Here is a 16,011-nt window from a genome sequence, read left to right as displayed (position 1 = left end):
GCCAACCATATTTCCAAATCACTAATAATTGGAGAAATGTAAATTAAAGCAACTCTGAGGTTTTACTTCACACCTACCAGATTGGCAAAAATGACAAATGTTGGTGGGGCTGTGGAAAAGCAGGCACATTAATACAGTTTGTTAGAGCTAAGAATTGCTATAGCCATTCTGGAAAGCAGTTTGGAACCCTGTCCCAAAATTCACTAAATTTTCTGTATGTACCCTTTGATTTAAAAATACCATGACTAAGCCTATAGTCCAAAAAGACCAAATAAAGAAGAAAAGGACCCAGATGTACCAAAAAAATTTCTAATCGCTCTTTTCATAGTAGCAAAAAAAAAAAAGCAAACTTAGGGGGTACCTACCTATTGGGGGTATGGCTAAGCAAATTATGTATGATATATGAATATACCGAAGCAGAGTTAAGTGAGCAAAACTAGGATAACAATTAATACAATTACAATCACATTATTAAAAAATAAAAACTCTGAAAGACTTTAGAACTCTAGTCAATGTAATGACCTACCGCAATTCCAGAGTTTCAAAGAAGAAGCACATTACTCACCACAGAGGTGATAGACTTAAAATGCAGGAAAGTTATACTTTTTTTTTTAACATGGCCAATGTTGGAATTTGTTTTGCTGGACTGTGCTTATTTGTTTTGAGGGTTTTCTTTTTTCTTTTTTATTGTTCAACTTGGGTGGGATGGAGGGTGAGTGGGAGAAAAAAAAATAAATGCTTATAAAAAAAAAGTTTAAAAGTTTAAATAAAAAAAGAGGAAAACTTGGAAGGATGGGTCCGAGTTCCTGACTACAAAAGTTTGAAAAAAATCCGTAAATCATATGAACTTTCAATTGGGGTAAGGGAGCTAGAGCAAACTTTATGGAATAATTGGCACTTGAGCCAGGCCATAAGGCAGAGAATTTCAACAAGTGTAAAAGTGAAGGAAGAACATTCTAGGGATGAGAGATAATCTTTAAAACCACAGGTGCACTGAAAGGGAGAGGGCAGGATCGTGTCAAAGACCAGCTAATGCTCTATTTTGGCTGGAACTTTCTGCTTCTTCATCATCAATCCATACATGCTGATTAATGATTGAGCAGCAATTGTAATCGTGTTCAAGTCCAATTTTAAAATTTTGAAGCAGGCTCAATAAATTGGCTTGTATTATCATTCTCTTCTAATCATAGGAAGTTAAGGGTGTGGTTTATTTTTAAGGGTACAGTATCTTTTATTTATTTTATATATAAATTTATAGTTTATGTAGTTTATTATTAAGGATGCAGTATCTTTTTTTTTAATCTGCTTAAACTTTGATGGGTCCATCTCCATACTCCTCTTCTACAGATCATTTTTAACATTTTACTGTATCAATATGTTACATGGGCTAGTTTCACAATAATGGTATAGCTACAAAAATGTAACTGCTCCACCAGCAAGATGTGATAGATCGGGACTTTATTGTTTAGACACACCTGAACAGCTTGGGTAACTTGGCAGCTTCTATTTCTGGCATTTTACTGGATATGACCTTAGGGCATACTAACGTATGACTCAATTTTCCCTAGCTATGCAATGGGTTTGTAAAACTGTTTCATGGTCCTAGCCTGAATGCTGACTCTTGACTATTGATTTCAGCTGATTCTAGAGCTTCTTTCAGTTAGTCTGATTGCTTTCCAATGTAAAGAGCTAAATTATTTCCAGGACTCCAGAATAACTCCGTCATATCATATTCTTCTCATATAAAATGCCTGTTTCTGTTTGTAAAATAAGGGAATTACGTAAATAACTCAATTGCTCTGCTTTACTTTACCTTTGGAAAACTCGGGCTTTGGCTGACTTGCCTTATCTAGACCAATTTAAATAACCCCACTATGCCAGCTTCTTTAACAGAGAGTGACAGCTTGGATTTCAAGTTCAAATCATTTTCAGATTGTTTTGTGGGAATTTTCTCAGTGAAGATGTTAAAAATCTCAGAGGGATAGATGTTTCTTAAAGGTCTTGGAAGAGGGGATGATGAATATGGAGGGAGAAGTAATTCAAATTTAATGGTCTTTGGAATGCAAATTCATGATTTAATTAGATATTCCACCCCCTGTGTCTTTTAAAGAGGAGAGTGAAAATACAGAAAAGTTGTGGATAAAGAATCATAGGATTTTTAGAGTTGGCAGAAAACAGAGAGATCACCTAGTCCAACTTTCACATTTTATAGGAGGAAATTTAGGCTCAATGACTCGCCCAAGGTCATACAATGATCTAGTGGGTAGAATTGAGACAAGAAAGCAGATTTCTGTCTAATTCCATTTTCTTTCTTTCTTTGGCCTTACCATGCTTTTTGGCTTTATGTGTCACAAATTAAATTAGATTTACTCCTCCTTGAAAAATTGGCTTCAGCTGTAGGTATATACAGTGAATAAGCTGCATGAGTTTTGAAGTTATTTCCATATTTCTAGGTGCCATGCATTGCCATGGCCAAAGAATTTGCCACCAAGTATCTTTCTGAATTATTTAAGGAAAAAGAGAAGAAAACAATGTCATGAAAGAAATGTACAGTTGAAAAAGTTGGTCAAATGGTGAGTAAGAGATATAACCAATGAATAACACATGTACACCTTTTGTGTCTATGCCACATTTAAGGGAAATCAAGGAAAGGCCTCAGTACATTGGGTTCCCCTCCCTGCACTATGGTGAACTTATTAAAGAATGTAGACAAGAGTTACACAGGATAGGAATATGCATTATTATTGGAAATATCTGCATTGATAAGATCACAGATCCATTTGATTTTGTATTAGAGACCAGAGAGGCAAATGAGCCAGATCAATTGTTTGTTTCTCTGTATAACTTGTAAAAGATTCCATGGCATTAAAAGATAAATTGGATTTAGTCATAATGTCTCATGACCGTTTAGTTTCTCTTCCCCCTTTTCATGTCATTTTTGAGAGCATTTCTCTTTCTAAAGTTACACTTTTTAAAAATTGTCAAGCATTTATTTTTTTTCCCTCCCTCTCACCTCCCTCTTTGTTGGAAAAAGAAAACCCTTGTAACAAAATTAATTCCTATATTTACCCTCTCCAAAAATATGTCTTGCTCTGCCAGAATATGTCTTCTCTGTCAAGAGAATGGGTAGCATTTTTTATCACTGGCCCTCTGGAATTGTGGTTGATCTTTATATTGAACTAAGTTCTTCAGTCTTTCAAAATTATTCATTTTTACATTGTGGATATTATAGTATAAATTGTTCTGGTTCTACTCATTTTACTCTGCATCAATTCATACAAGTCTTTCTAAGTTGTTTTTTTGAAATTATCTCTTTGAATGATATTTTATAACTCATGAGACCTTTGGAGGGGAAAAAATTATATGTATGTATAGATATAGATAGATAGATGGATAGATAGATAGATAGATAGGGGGCACAGGGTGAGTTGAAGATGAAGGGATCATATCTAGAGAATAAAATTAAGGGGTGAGAGAGGATTATACCGGGAGAAGAAGAAAAGGAGAGGTAGAATGGGGTAAATTATCTCCCAAAAAACAGAAATGAAAAAGGCTCTTACAGTGGAGGGGAAACAGGGGAAGGTAAGAGGGAATGAGTGAATCTTATTCTTGTAGGATTTGACTCAACTGGGTATGGAAATTTGTCTTACCCTACAGGAAAATAGGGGGAGAAGGGGACAATAGAGCAGGGCAGATTGGGAAAGGGGGTAATCAGAAGCAAACACTTCTGAGGAGGGACAGGGTCAAAAGAAAGAATAGAATAAATGGGGGAGCAGGATAGGATTAAGGGAAATAAGAGTTAGTTTTTCACAACATGACTACTATGGAAGTGTTTTACATTACATGTATAACCTATATTGAGTTGCTTGCCTTTTCAATGGGGGTGGGTTGGGAGGGAGGAAGGGAGAAAATTTGGAACCCAAAGTTTTAAAAACATACATTTTTAAAAGATGTTTTCACATGCAACTGGGAAGTAAGAAATACAGGAATTGGGGTACAGAAATCTGTCCTGCCGTACAGGAAAGTAGAAGGGGAAGAGGATAAGAGAAGAGGGGGAGAGATAGAAGGGAGGGCAGGCTAGGGGAAGGGATATTCAGAATGCATGCCATCTTGGGGTAGGGGAGGGGTGAGATGGGGTGAAAATTTGGAACTCAGAATCTTGTGGAAGTAAATGTTGAAAACTAAAAAGAAATAAATTTTTAAAAATTTTTAAAAATTAAAAAATTAAAAATAAAAAAACCTATACTTAAAAAAAAAGAAATTAGCTCTTTGATCATTTCTCATAGCACAAGTATTCTGTTAGATTCATATGCTGTAATTTGTTCAACCATTTCCAAATTGTTTGGCACCCTTTGGTTTTCAGTTCTTTGCCACTAAAAAAAGGGTTGCCTATGTTTTGCTATAAGACCTTTTCCTCTTTCTTTGATCTCGTTGGTGTATACACCTAGTTATAGTGTTACTGATTCAAAGGGCACATACAGTTTAATAACTTTTTAGGCATTTCTCTTTTTCTTTTTCCTTCATCGATGATGTCCACTAAATAAGGAGCATAACATTGGTTCCCAAAAGTCAAACAAGAAAAATGGTATTAGGAAGTTCTTGTCACAGACTGCATAAATTCAGATTTTATAACACAAGATACTGTATAAGTAGAGAGTAAATATTACATTTCCCGGTGGATATGTAGTGGCAGAACAACATCACAGAGTAAGAATAGAGGAATGGAATGCTTAGGTTTTCAAAGTTTCTGCAATGTTTGGTAATGAAGAACAGTCAGAGTTTTATATCTTATACATAGGCCGGATGCTTAGGTAAAAATTGGGTAAAATATTCAGGTTCATTAGGTTTGTGAGCCTCCAAGTTTTGCACATTTTGCCAGTACCAATTAACCAAAATTGTCTGCTTTTTAACATGCTAGAAAAAAGGGCCATCTTGAATCTTGGAGGGCTCAAGCTAGGTTGCTACTTGATTTCTTTTGGGGATTCCCTAATTTTGGAGTAAAGCCCTAGGATTGGGACTATCTGCTAAATGGTAAGAGATCTGTGGCATCATGTTATGTCTACCATGCAGGTAGGTGAGTTTGGTAATTCTTTGGAAGATTTAACTATTATTGATGCCCATTAAAACCAGAAACAAGTTAAAGTAGTTATCAATCTTGAAAACCACTATGTGAAACCAGTGTAATATGGTATTGTATATAATACAGTAAGACATAAAACTTTCCCAAAGGATGACAGAAGAGCTCAGTGAGAGATTTTCCCAAGTGAGTTTGAAAGAAATAATGACTCATTGGATGAGGAAATAGGTTTCCACAATACTTCCAATAAGCTTTCTTGATAATATTTGAGAATTTAGTTCAATTCTACAACGATGGGCCTATGGGCCAGACTTGCTTGGTGTTAGGGACCCAAAGACGCAGGAGTCTAAATTCTGTGGGGGGGGGGGCGGAGAAATCAGGTGGGAAACAACATGTACACATATAAATACAAAATACGTACAAAACAAATACAAAGTAATTTAGAGGGTCCCAACAGCAACTACTGAGAGGTGAGAGGTGGTACTTGACTGAGTCTTGAGCTAAAGATTCCAAGAATTGGAGCTGAGGAGAGGGAAGATTCCATGTGTCAGGGACATCCTTTGTAAAGGCACAGAGACAAGAGATGAAATGTTGTATATGAGGAACATTAAATAGTCCAGTTTCGCTGGAAAATAGAGCCTGTAAGAGGGAAGTAATATATAACCAGTCTGGAGAGATTGGCTGGAACCAGATCGTGAAGGACATTAAATGCTAAACAGAGAAGTTTGCAGGTTTTCCTAGGGGTGACTGAGAGTCATTGCAGCTTCTAGAGAAAGCACTCCTTTGCTACCCAGGATCCACATTCCAATCGTAAGAAAATAGAGCAATGTAATCTATTCTTTAATAGGAAATGGGGAAGCATTATAAATAGAGCACAAGACCAGGATTTTTGATACCTTGAGCGGATACAGCACAAACTAAAACACTTACTATATCATTACAGATTATTTCTATTGTTTATTCATTATCAGGATGTGATTTAATAAAATATTCTCACAGATTGATTGAATAACAATAATATAAAATATTTGCAAGCAATTTCTTTTCTGTTTTCTTCAAGTTAATAAATCATTGTAAATATATTTAAACTTGACTCACTCTTGTATAACTTGCCTTCTTTACATTCCAATATTGAATTATCCTGCAGAATCCATTTCTGTATAAATCATTCCAGCTGAGAGACTGTCAGTTTTACGTTTTCACCATGAGTACTCGAATATTGTACTCAGAATGAGTAAGACCACATATTATGGAAGGAAATGCCCAAGTATTATGATATCTTTGTTCTTTGGCTCACTGATTTGTACATTTAATGCAGATGAGATTTAAGAACATAATAAATGTCAGTTCTTTGCACCAGCAAAATGAAAATGCTGAGCAATCCCTAAAATTGATCATTTTAGTTAGTGATGTATATCTCTTTGGACACCAAAGCAGATTTCTTTCTGAATCAAAATGATTTTATTTGGGGGTAGTTAGGGATATTATTTATGACATTTCTAAATGGTTATAGAATACTTATGGAATACTTTGACAGTTAACCACAAAAAGCTATAAGTGAGAGAATGTAAGGAGAGAAAACAAAGACGGGGAAAAGGAAAGGAAGAGAGTGAGAAGAGTAAGTCTTTTAGGCCTTGTATAATTCAGATTTTTAGGTTTTGGTCTTTTCTCCCCAACCAGACTATAAGTTTATGGAGTGCAAGAAAGTCTGTCTTGTAGTCTATATATCCTTTAGAAATAAGAAGTACCTTTGGTGGAAAGGTATAGAATAATATTTCTTGAATGTATGAATGAATGAAAAAGTATTTGTTAAGCACTTAATATGGTTTAAGCACAGTGCTAAATTGTGGAGATGCAAATATGAAACAGATACATACTTGGCTTCAAAGAACTTACGTTCTACTTAATAGAATATTTATTAAACATCTACTATATGCCAGGCACTGAGCTAAATGCTGGGGGTACAAATAAAAGGAAGCTATACAGTATCTTCCCTCAAGAAACTTACGTTCTGTGGTAGAGTATTTCTTTTTTTTTTCTTTTTTCTTTTCTTTTTCTTTTAATGAAACTTACATTCTAATGGGTCAGGAGGGATACAACATATGTAGGAGTGCTTGAAGAGTGGAGAGTGTTGAGGGAAGTTAGTTGCAGGGGGGGAATGAATGGGATAGGAGGAAAAGTACCTGATCTGGGGTAAAGATGAGGATTCTGGAGAGTACAGGTGAGAATGAGAGAAAGTATGGCTGGAGTTATTTATAAAACAGTAGTCCTGAGGAGGAAGATATTAGTGAAAAGGGGCAAGGTACCTAGGATGGAGTATGTTGCAAGCAAGGAGGAAGAGGAGTCTGTAGAGAGTGTAGATCTGCATGGCTGTGGGCAGGGAAGGGTGTTTTGTTTTGTAAAGTCACAGGTATGTTAGTATAGCCTTAGGTAGGAAGGAAAGAAGGAAGGAAACAATTATTAAATGCCTATCAAGTGCCAGACCAGGGGTGGGAGAATTGCAGCCTGAGGCCACAGGTTCCCCACCCTTATGCCAGACACAGTGCTAATCACCTGATAAGTATTATCTCATTTGATCTTCATAACAACCATATGAGAGAAGTACTTTTATTATCTCCATTTTATAGTTGAGGAAACTGAAGCAGACAGAGACTAAGTGACTTGCCCAGGGTCACACAGCTACTAAGTGTCTAAGGCTGGATTTGAACCTAGGTCTGCTTAACTCAAAGTCCAGCTTTCCATCTTATCTCACCACCTAGCTGACTTAAGAGAGTAGATTGGCAGACTTTTTCCAGGGGCAGCTAGTTGGTACAGTAGATAGAGTGCTAGACTGGGAATCAGGAAGACTCATCTTCATGAGGTGAAATCCAGCCTCAGACACTTACTAGCTGTGTAACCCTGGGCAAGTCACTTAACTCTATTTCAGTTCCAGCTCTGTAAAATAAGGTAGAGAAGGAATTGGCAAACCACTCCAGTATCCTTGCCAAGAAAACCCCAAATGGGATCATGAAGAGTTGGACACGACTGAAAAACAACTGAATAACAATTCGAGGAGCAATGTCAAAATTGATTTGATTATGGTTCCAGAGGGGTGGCAAGGGTAGAGAGCTAGCCTGGGAGCAAAGAGAACTGCAGCTCAAGTCCCACCTCTGATACATACTGGCTGAGTGACCCTAGACAAGTCATTTTATCCCTCAATGCTCTAGGCAACTTTCCAAAACTACAAATTGCAGAGAAGGTGCCAACCTGCATTGTTAGAGAAAGTTTCCTTATCTGGCAGTTCCCTTTGCCAATGAAATCATAGGCCTACCTGTGATGCCTAGTCTACCCAGAACTAGGAGGAGGTAAAGGAAGGTATATACCTTGCAGCAAGACAGATGGCTAGGGGATGATAGGGATTTCAGCTGAAGCATGGTGGAGATGGGCTAAAAAATCGTGGGCTAAATGAGGCATTCATCCTGGACAGCCTAGATTAAATTAGGAGTTCCAGAAGTGAAAAGAGTGAAGTCAATCAATCAATTAATAAACATTTATTAAATGCAACAGGAACTGTACTAATCTGGGTATACAAAAGTAGGCAGAAGATAGTGTCCCTGCTCTTAATGGAGCTTATGCTCTAATGGGGAATATGACATGTAAACATATACAAAGCAAGCTTTATACAGGATAAATAGGAAATAATTAACAGAGGAAAGACACTAGTTGTGGGGCAGCTAGGTGACTCAGTGAATGGAATACTGGTCCTGGAGTCAGGAGGACCTGAGTTCAAATCTAACCTCAAATACTTGATGCTTACTTGGGCAAGTCACTTAACCCCAATTGCCTTGCCCCCCCCCAAAAAAAAAGAGGGAGGTGGTTGGGAAAGGCTTCTTGTCAGGGAGTCAGGGAGGTTAGTAGACAGAGCAGAGGAGGGAGAGCATTCCAGGCATGAAGGACAACTAGAGAAAATGCCTGGAGCCTAGAAATGAAGTGTATTGTTCCTGGTACAGACAGGAGACCAGTGTCACTGGATCAAAAAGTATGTATTGGAGAACAAGACTGGAAAGGTTAGGAGGGGGCTGGGTTATGAAAAGCTTCAGAATGCCAAACAGAGCATTTTGTATTTATCTGATCCTGAAGACAATAGGAAGCTACTGGAGTTTATTGTGGATGGGGGTGGTGGTGGGGGTGATATGATCAGACCTGCACTTTAGTTGCTGAATGGAGGATGGATTGGAGTGGGGAGAAATTTGAGGCAGGCAGACCCACCAGCAGGCTAATGCAGTAATCCAGATATGAGGAGATGAGGGCTTCCACCAGAGTGGTAGCAGTGTCTGAGGAAAGAAAGGGGCATATTTGAGAAATGTTGTAAAGTTGAGATTGACAGCCTTAGTAACACATTGGATATGGCCGGGTGGAATGGGTGTGAGAGATAATGAATCCAGGATGAATCCTAGATTGCAAGTTTAAGGGATTGGGAGGATGGTGTGGCCCTCTATAGTAACAGAGAAGGTAGGAGGAGTAGGGGAAGGTTTAGGAGAAAAGATAATGAATTCCATTTTGGACATAATTAAGTTTAATATGACTGCAGGACATTCAGTTCAAAATGTCTGAAATGCAGTTAGAGATTGGAGATTCAAGTCAACAGGGAGACTGGGACAGGAAAGGTAGATCTGAGAATCATCAGCGTGGAGATGTTTACTAAATCCATGGAAGGTGATGATATCACCAAGTAAAGTAGTATAGAGGGAAAAGAGAAGGGGAGCCAGGACAGAAGCCTGAGGGACACCTAAAGTTAGGGGAGGTGGTGATCTGGGGAGAGAGTGGTATCTGGAAAACCTAGAGAGAAGAGAGTGGAGGAGAGAGTGATCAACTGTTTCAAAGGCTGCAGAGAAGTCAGGGAGAATGAGGACTGAGAAAAGGCCATCAGACAACTAAGACATCATTAGTAACTTTGGAGAGAGCAATTTTGGTGGAATGATAAGATTGGAAGTCAGATTACAAGGGACTGAGAAAAAAGTGAGAGGAGAAAAAGTGGAGTCATTCAGAAATCCTATGTGGCTTTTTCTTTTAAAAAATCAGTTTCTTGATGTAGTTGAGGCAGGTTTTTATGAAAGAAACAAAATTTATCATCAAGTAATAAATAACCAACTATTAGATGGATTCATGTTCAAGGCAGCTTGAATTCTACCTTGTGTAAGAGACATTCCCTAGTTATCCCCATTGTTTCTGCCTTCCCTCTAGATTTTTCTATATTATGTGCACAGCTGTTTGTCTGTTGTTTCCCCCATTAGAATGTGAGCTCCATCAGGACAGGGAATGTGTTTTTGTCTTTTTCTGTATCCCAAGCTCTTAGCACAGTGCCTGACAATAAATGTTTGTCAATTGATTGGTTCAATATTACCTTCTCTGCTAAGAGAGATCAAGTCATCAGACTCTAATTATAGTCCAGGGTACTTACTGCAGGGTACTTACGGTACCTTGAAGGAAATATTGTATAAGACTGGGAGAAAGATAATCTTACTGCATACTGCCACACTGAGATCACATGTGAAGTATTGTATTCAGGTCTGGATGCCGATAAACTGATGTGTCCAGAGGCAAGTGACTGTGGGGTGGTGGGGTGGGGGAAGGGACACAGACATGTTAGCTCTACAAGTATTTGAAGAATTGTCGTGGGGAAGAGGTTGACTTTGTTGTACCTGACTTCAGAGGACTGGATTGGGAACAGGCAGTGGAAGTTACAGAGAGGCATATTTAGGTGCAGTATTAAAGGAAAGCTCCCTAACACTTAATGCTATCTGGAAGTGGGACAGCACTGCCTTTTGAATTAGTGGGTTTTCTACCACATACGGATCCCAAGTGAATTTTGGGTGGAAAGGTATCATGTTGTAGAGTCATGTGAGTTAGCAAGTATAATGATACTTGATTTGAACCAATAGTTTCTGAATTGTAGGCTGATTGAAACTTGATTGTAGGCTGATTGAAATTAATGAATGAATCAAAAACATTTATTAAGAATTTACTATAACCCACATGTACAAAAATATTCATAGCAGCTCTTTTTGTGGTGGCAAAGAATTGGAAATTGAGAGGGTGCCCATCCATTGGGGAATGGCTGAGCAAGCTGTGGTATATGAATGTAATGGAATACTATTGTGCTGTAAGAAATGATGAACAGGCTGACTTCAGAAAAATCTGGAAAGACTTGTATGGTCTGATGCTGAGTGAAGTGAACAGAACCAAGAGAACGTTGTACACAATAACAGCCATGTTGTGCGATGACTAACATTGTTAAACTGAACCCTTCTCAGCAATACAAGGATCTAAGACATCTCCAGAGGCCTTGGGATGGAAAATGCTGTCCACATCCAAAGAAAGAACTATGGAAGTCTAATCGCTCTCACTTATTTTTACCTTCTGTTGGGTTTTGTTTCCCCTTTCTGATGGTTCCTCCTATTGGATTTAATTTTTACTTACAACATCACTAATGTGAAAATATGTTTAATAGGAGTGTAAATGTATAGCCTATATCAGATTGTGGGCCGTCTTGGGGAGAGTGGTGGGGAGGAAGGGGGAGAAAAATTTTAAACTCAAAAGCATATGGAAATGATTATTGATAAATCAAAATAAATTAATAAAAATATGTTAAAAAAAAAAAGAATTTACTATAGTGGTAAACACCAGGTTAAGCTCTAGGGTACAAATACCTGCCTTCAAGGAATTTACTAATGGGATTAAAAACAACAACACATGTTAAAAGATTAGCTGGAAAGTTACCTGGACAGTAAAAGTTATTGAGATGGTGATGACTGACATACCCCATCCAGGAATTATGATAGAATTTATCTGATTATAGTTTTTGGTTCTAGGACTGGAAGAGATGGGAGGGGGGCAGCCAATGATCAGGAGGGCTGGCCCTAGGGTTGAGGTTCCCGCAGTATGTGGACTCTGGTAGAGGCGGTAGTGTGGTGGGAAGAAGGCTATCTAGAAATCTAAAGAAATACATTCTCCAAAAGGCAAGTAATAGAGAAGCCTAGGAGCCTAGCAGATTGTTGTTCTTATGTGAAATGTTTTCTTCTAGTTTGCATGAACAAATGTATACTTTAATGTGGCCATTATACTACCAATACTTTTTGGTCTAGAGTTCCAACAGTTTATCAGGGGAGAAAACATAAACATACGTATATATGAAACAAATATGAAATGCATTTGCAGGATAGGGGGAGGAAGGGAACTATCAGCTACAGCAGGGATTATTAACCTTATTTAGTGTCTTGGCCTCTTTGGCAGTCTATTGAAGTAGATGGAATTGTTCTCAGAATAATGTTTTCAAATGCATACGATATATAAAATTATAAAGGAAACAAATTATATTTAGTTATCAAATTAAAAAAAAAACTATTTCATGGGCCTTGCCAAGTTAAGAACACCTGAACTTAGAGGGATGAGGACAAGTTTCAAGTAGAAAGGAAACAAGGGATTGATTCTAAGGGATTCAGTTGAAAAGACAGTGCACTCCAGGTAGGAGAAAGGCAGCAGTGCAAAGTTGTGGAGACAGGAGATGGAGAGTCCTGTGTGAGGAACAGCAGAAAAACCACTTTGGCTGGGTATTGGATTGAAGAGGAGTAATAGATAAAGCATGTTGGAAAGGTAAGTTGAGGGGATGGCTAGGTGGTGCAGTGGATGGAGCACCAGCCCTGAAGTCATGGAGGACCTGAGTTCAAATCCAGCCTCAGACCAAACATTTGACACTTACTAGCTGTGTAACCCTGGGCAAGTCACTTAACCCCAATTGCCTAAAAGGAAAACAGAAGGAAAAAAAAAAAGACTTGGCCTGGAAAGGTAAGTTGTGGCCAGGGCTTTAAGAGCCTTGAGAAGCTTATAACTGGATTATAGAGGCAATGGTGGGCCTTTGGGAGTAGAAAAGTGACACGATCAGGCCTGAACTTTAGGAAAATCACTTTGGTATAATACTTATGCATTATTTTTCAAAGTTTCGCAGGTTTTTCAGGAAGAAAATTATAAAACATTGCTAATTATTAGTACATTTCTGTATTTCTAACAATTTTATAAATTTTATGGCAATTTTCACCACAGGAAAACATTTAAAAAATACTTGTGTGAACACTCTGTTGTCTCTAAAATGAAACAACATTCCGGTTTTTTGTGTTTTCCATATTTCTTGCAGTGTTATACTTTTTATAAGAAAGAAAGAATAGCAGCACCTGTCTGGTTGATAAGTAAAGGAGATTTTCATTATTTGCCAAAAAAACTTTCCAGTATATTCGGTTCCCAAAATAGAAGTTAAAAGTCAGTTTTCAATGACTTGGTTTGGACTTTGAACCTGCCTTAATGCCTACATTTTCTCATTCACTCCCTCTTTTTCCCTTGATGATTTTAATACTTAAAACTGTTTTTAACACTTAATCTTTGTTACTAGTAAGAGGCACAGAAAGAAATATTATAATCACTCTAGGAAACCACTGATGCCAATATTATTTCCTGATTTTCTGATCTTTGTGGTTCAAGAGGTTTTTATGAGTGTTTGTTTAAAGTTAACAGAGTGCTACAGCTGCCACCTCTGCTTTCCTTTTCTCAGTTGACTTTTAAATAACAGTAAGCCAGAGGCGGTCCAGAAAACAGCTCTGGCTGTGCCTGCATGGATAAGACCTCCCATCTAAAGACATTCTGAAGGTCAGTGTGGTACTCGCGCACTGCCTTTTATTTATTTATTTTTTAAAAGGACATGAGGAGCCCGGGCAGTAGAATGAACGTGGCACATCCCTGAAATGATAAGTCATTGGTAAACTGATGATACTTTGCCCCTGGGGTAACTGGGCAGGACAGAGCACGTGGTGCTGAGGGCAGTGCAGCTGGTACAGTGATCTACACCCTTGCTCAGAAAGACAGACCGAGCTTTTCCTCTCGGTGTGTTCTCCCTTCTTATAAACCCCAGTATGACACCACTGATCCTCCCAGAGTCCAAACTTTTTCATTAGGTTTACTAAACTTTACTTCCTACATTTAAGCAGTGCAAAAAGCTTGTCACAGTTGAGTCTGTGGGTAAGCCATCTTGATCTTAGAAAAACAATTCAGAGTGTGTTGGGCTGGATTGGTTTGCAAATACAAAGCTTATTCTCCATTATGTCTAGGAATGCAACATAATAGGGAAGCCTGACATTTTTTTTTCTTGTACTAACAACCATAGAAGAAAGAAAAATGTGAAAGGATGGTTTTTGCTTGTTTTTTTGTTTTTGCTTAAAAATAGAAGTTATCAGATATTTCTAATCGCCTTTACAAATAAAATGTGGTTTTCAAACTGGAAAAAAAAAGTTAACAGAAAAATTCTGATCTATCAGGAGCCATTCTAGTAAGATAAATAGCCAGATGGTAAGGCAAAAGGTTCTATTACCATTAGGCTCATACTTTAGCTTTCTTTGTATGAAAGATGGTTTATGAGTGCTTGATAGGGCTTTCAGTGTTTGGTGTGGTACGGGCCCAAGACTTATGTAGGCTTATGGGATTTAAAGCTGAGAAGGCCCTTTAGAGACCAACCCACAGGTGGGGTGAGACGAAGAATGGTAAAATGATTTGCCCAAGAATCTGCAGGTAGGAAACATCAAAGTTGGGTTTTGACCCTAGGTCTTCTGACTTAAATACCTGAGCTCTTTTCACTAGTCGTGTATGTGGTTGAACTGGCCTATGAAATAAAGACACATTTTCTCGATATTTTCTGTTAGGAATTTGGGGGTGTTGGGAGTTAATTAGCAGTTAGAGGGCACTGGAAGTTTTTTCATATGGGGTGCTCCTTTTTGTGGAAAGTAGGGTAGGGTATAATGGTTATTTTGGCTCAGGAAGATCTAGGTAAAAATCCTGCCTCAGATACCAGCTGGGTGACCATAGGCAAATCAGCTGAACTTTGTGAACCCCAATTTCCTCATCCATAAAATGGAACTGATGATGTCTATAATATCTACCTTACAGGGCTGCTCTGAGGCTCAAGTGAGATATGTGTGAAGTCCTTTGCCAACTTTAAAATGCTACATAGATATCCATTATTGGTATTGCCTCCAAACTGAATTCTTAACTTTTGGCTGTGTTGCTTGAGAGAGAGAAGGGGGGGGGGTGACAGGTAAAGTTGTGAAGACTAGATGAAAGGGTAAAGAGGGAAGTCATTTAATTTTAAGATTTGGAGCTGGAAAGGGCCTTAGAGGATCAGTTAGTCCAATCCCTTAAATTTTACAGATGAGGAAATCGATGACCAGACAGTAGCAAGTTAGGAACTGCATGGGAATCCTTGTATTTTGCAATCCTAAACGCCTCCATGCCTTTAAAGGACACCAGGGCTGAAACGCTGTGAGCTGTTAGCATCCTGAAGGACCTGGGTTAAAACCGGATAAGCGAGGCTGAGAGGAATTCAGGCTGAAGTAAAGAGGAAAGGTGTAATTAGTGTGAAGGAAGGGGGTGTGTGTGCGTGTGTGTAAGGATGAGGTTGAAACTGTGCGCCTGCCTGAGGTGTGGGGACCACAGGCTTACTTATAGGACCCCGATTTAGAGTTGGAAGTGCTTAGAGATCATTTTAGTCCAATCCCCTTCATTTTGCAGATGAGGGAACTAAGAACTAGAATGAATGATCCTGTTCCCACCGATGATCTGGTCTGGGAGCATGGGGTAAAAGGGACACGCCGTCTTACTAGGGCCCCCCCAAACTACAAGATCTCAGGTGGCAGGCTCGAGGGGCGGTTGCCCGGGGTGGGGAGAGATAATGGGGGGGGCAGTTGGCGGCCCACGCGCCAGGCTCTGACCCCTCTCCCTTTCCCTTTCTCCGCCCCACTCCTTTAGCTCTGTGACGCAGGGAGCGGCCTCCCCAGCCGGAGGGGTTGGGGGGAGGGTAAGAAGGGCAGGAGGGAGGCGGGACCCTGCGAGGGGAGGGGAGGGGGAGTGGAGGAGGA

This window comes from Phascolarctos cinereus, unplaced genomic scaffold, assembly GCF_003287225.1.
Source record: "Phascolarctos cinereus isolate Bilbo 61053 unplaced genomic scaffold, phaCin_HiC Scaffold_2;HRSCAF=192, whole genome shotgun sequence".
Lineage (NCBI taxonomy): Eukaryota > Metazoa > Chordata > Mammalia > Diprotodontia > Phascolarctidae > Phascolarctos > Phascolarctos cinereus.
Note: the sequence above shows the minus strand (reverse complement) of the source record.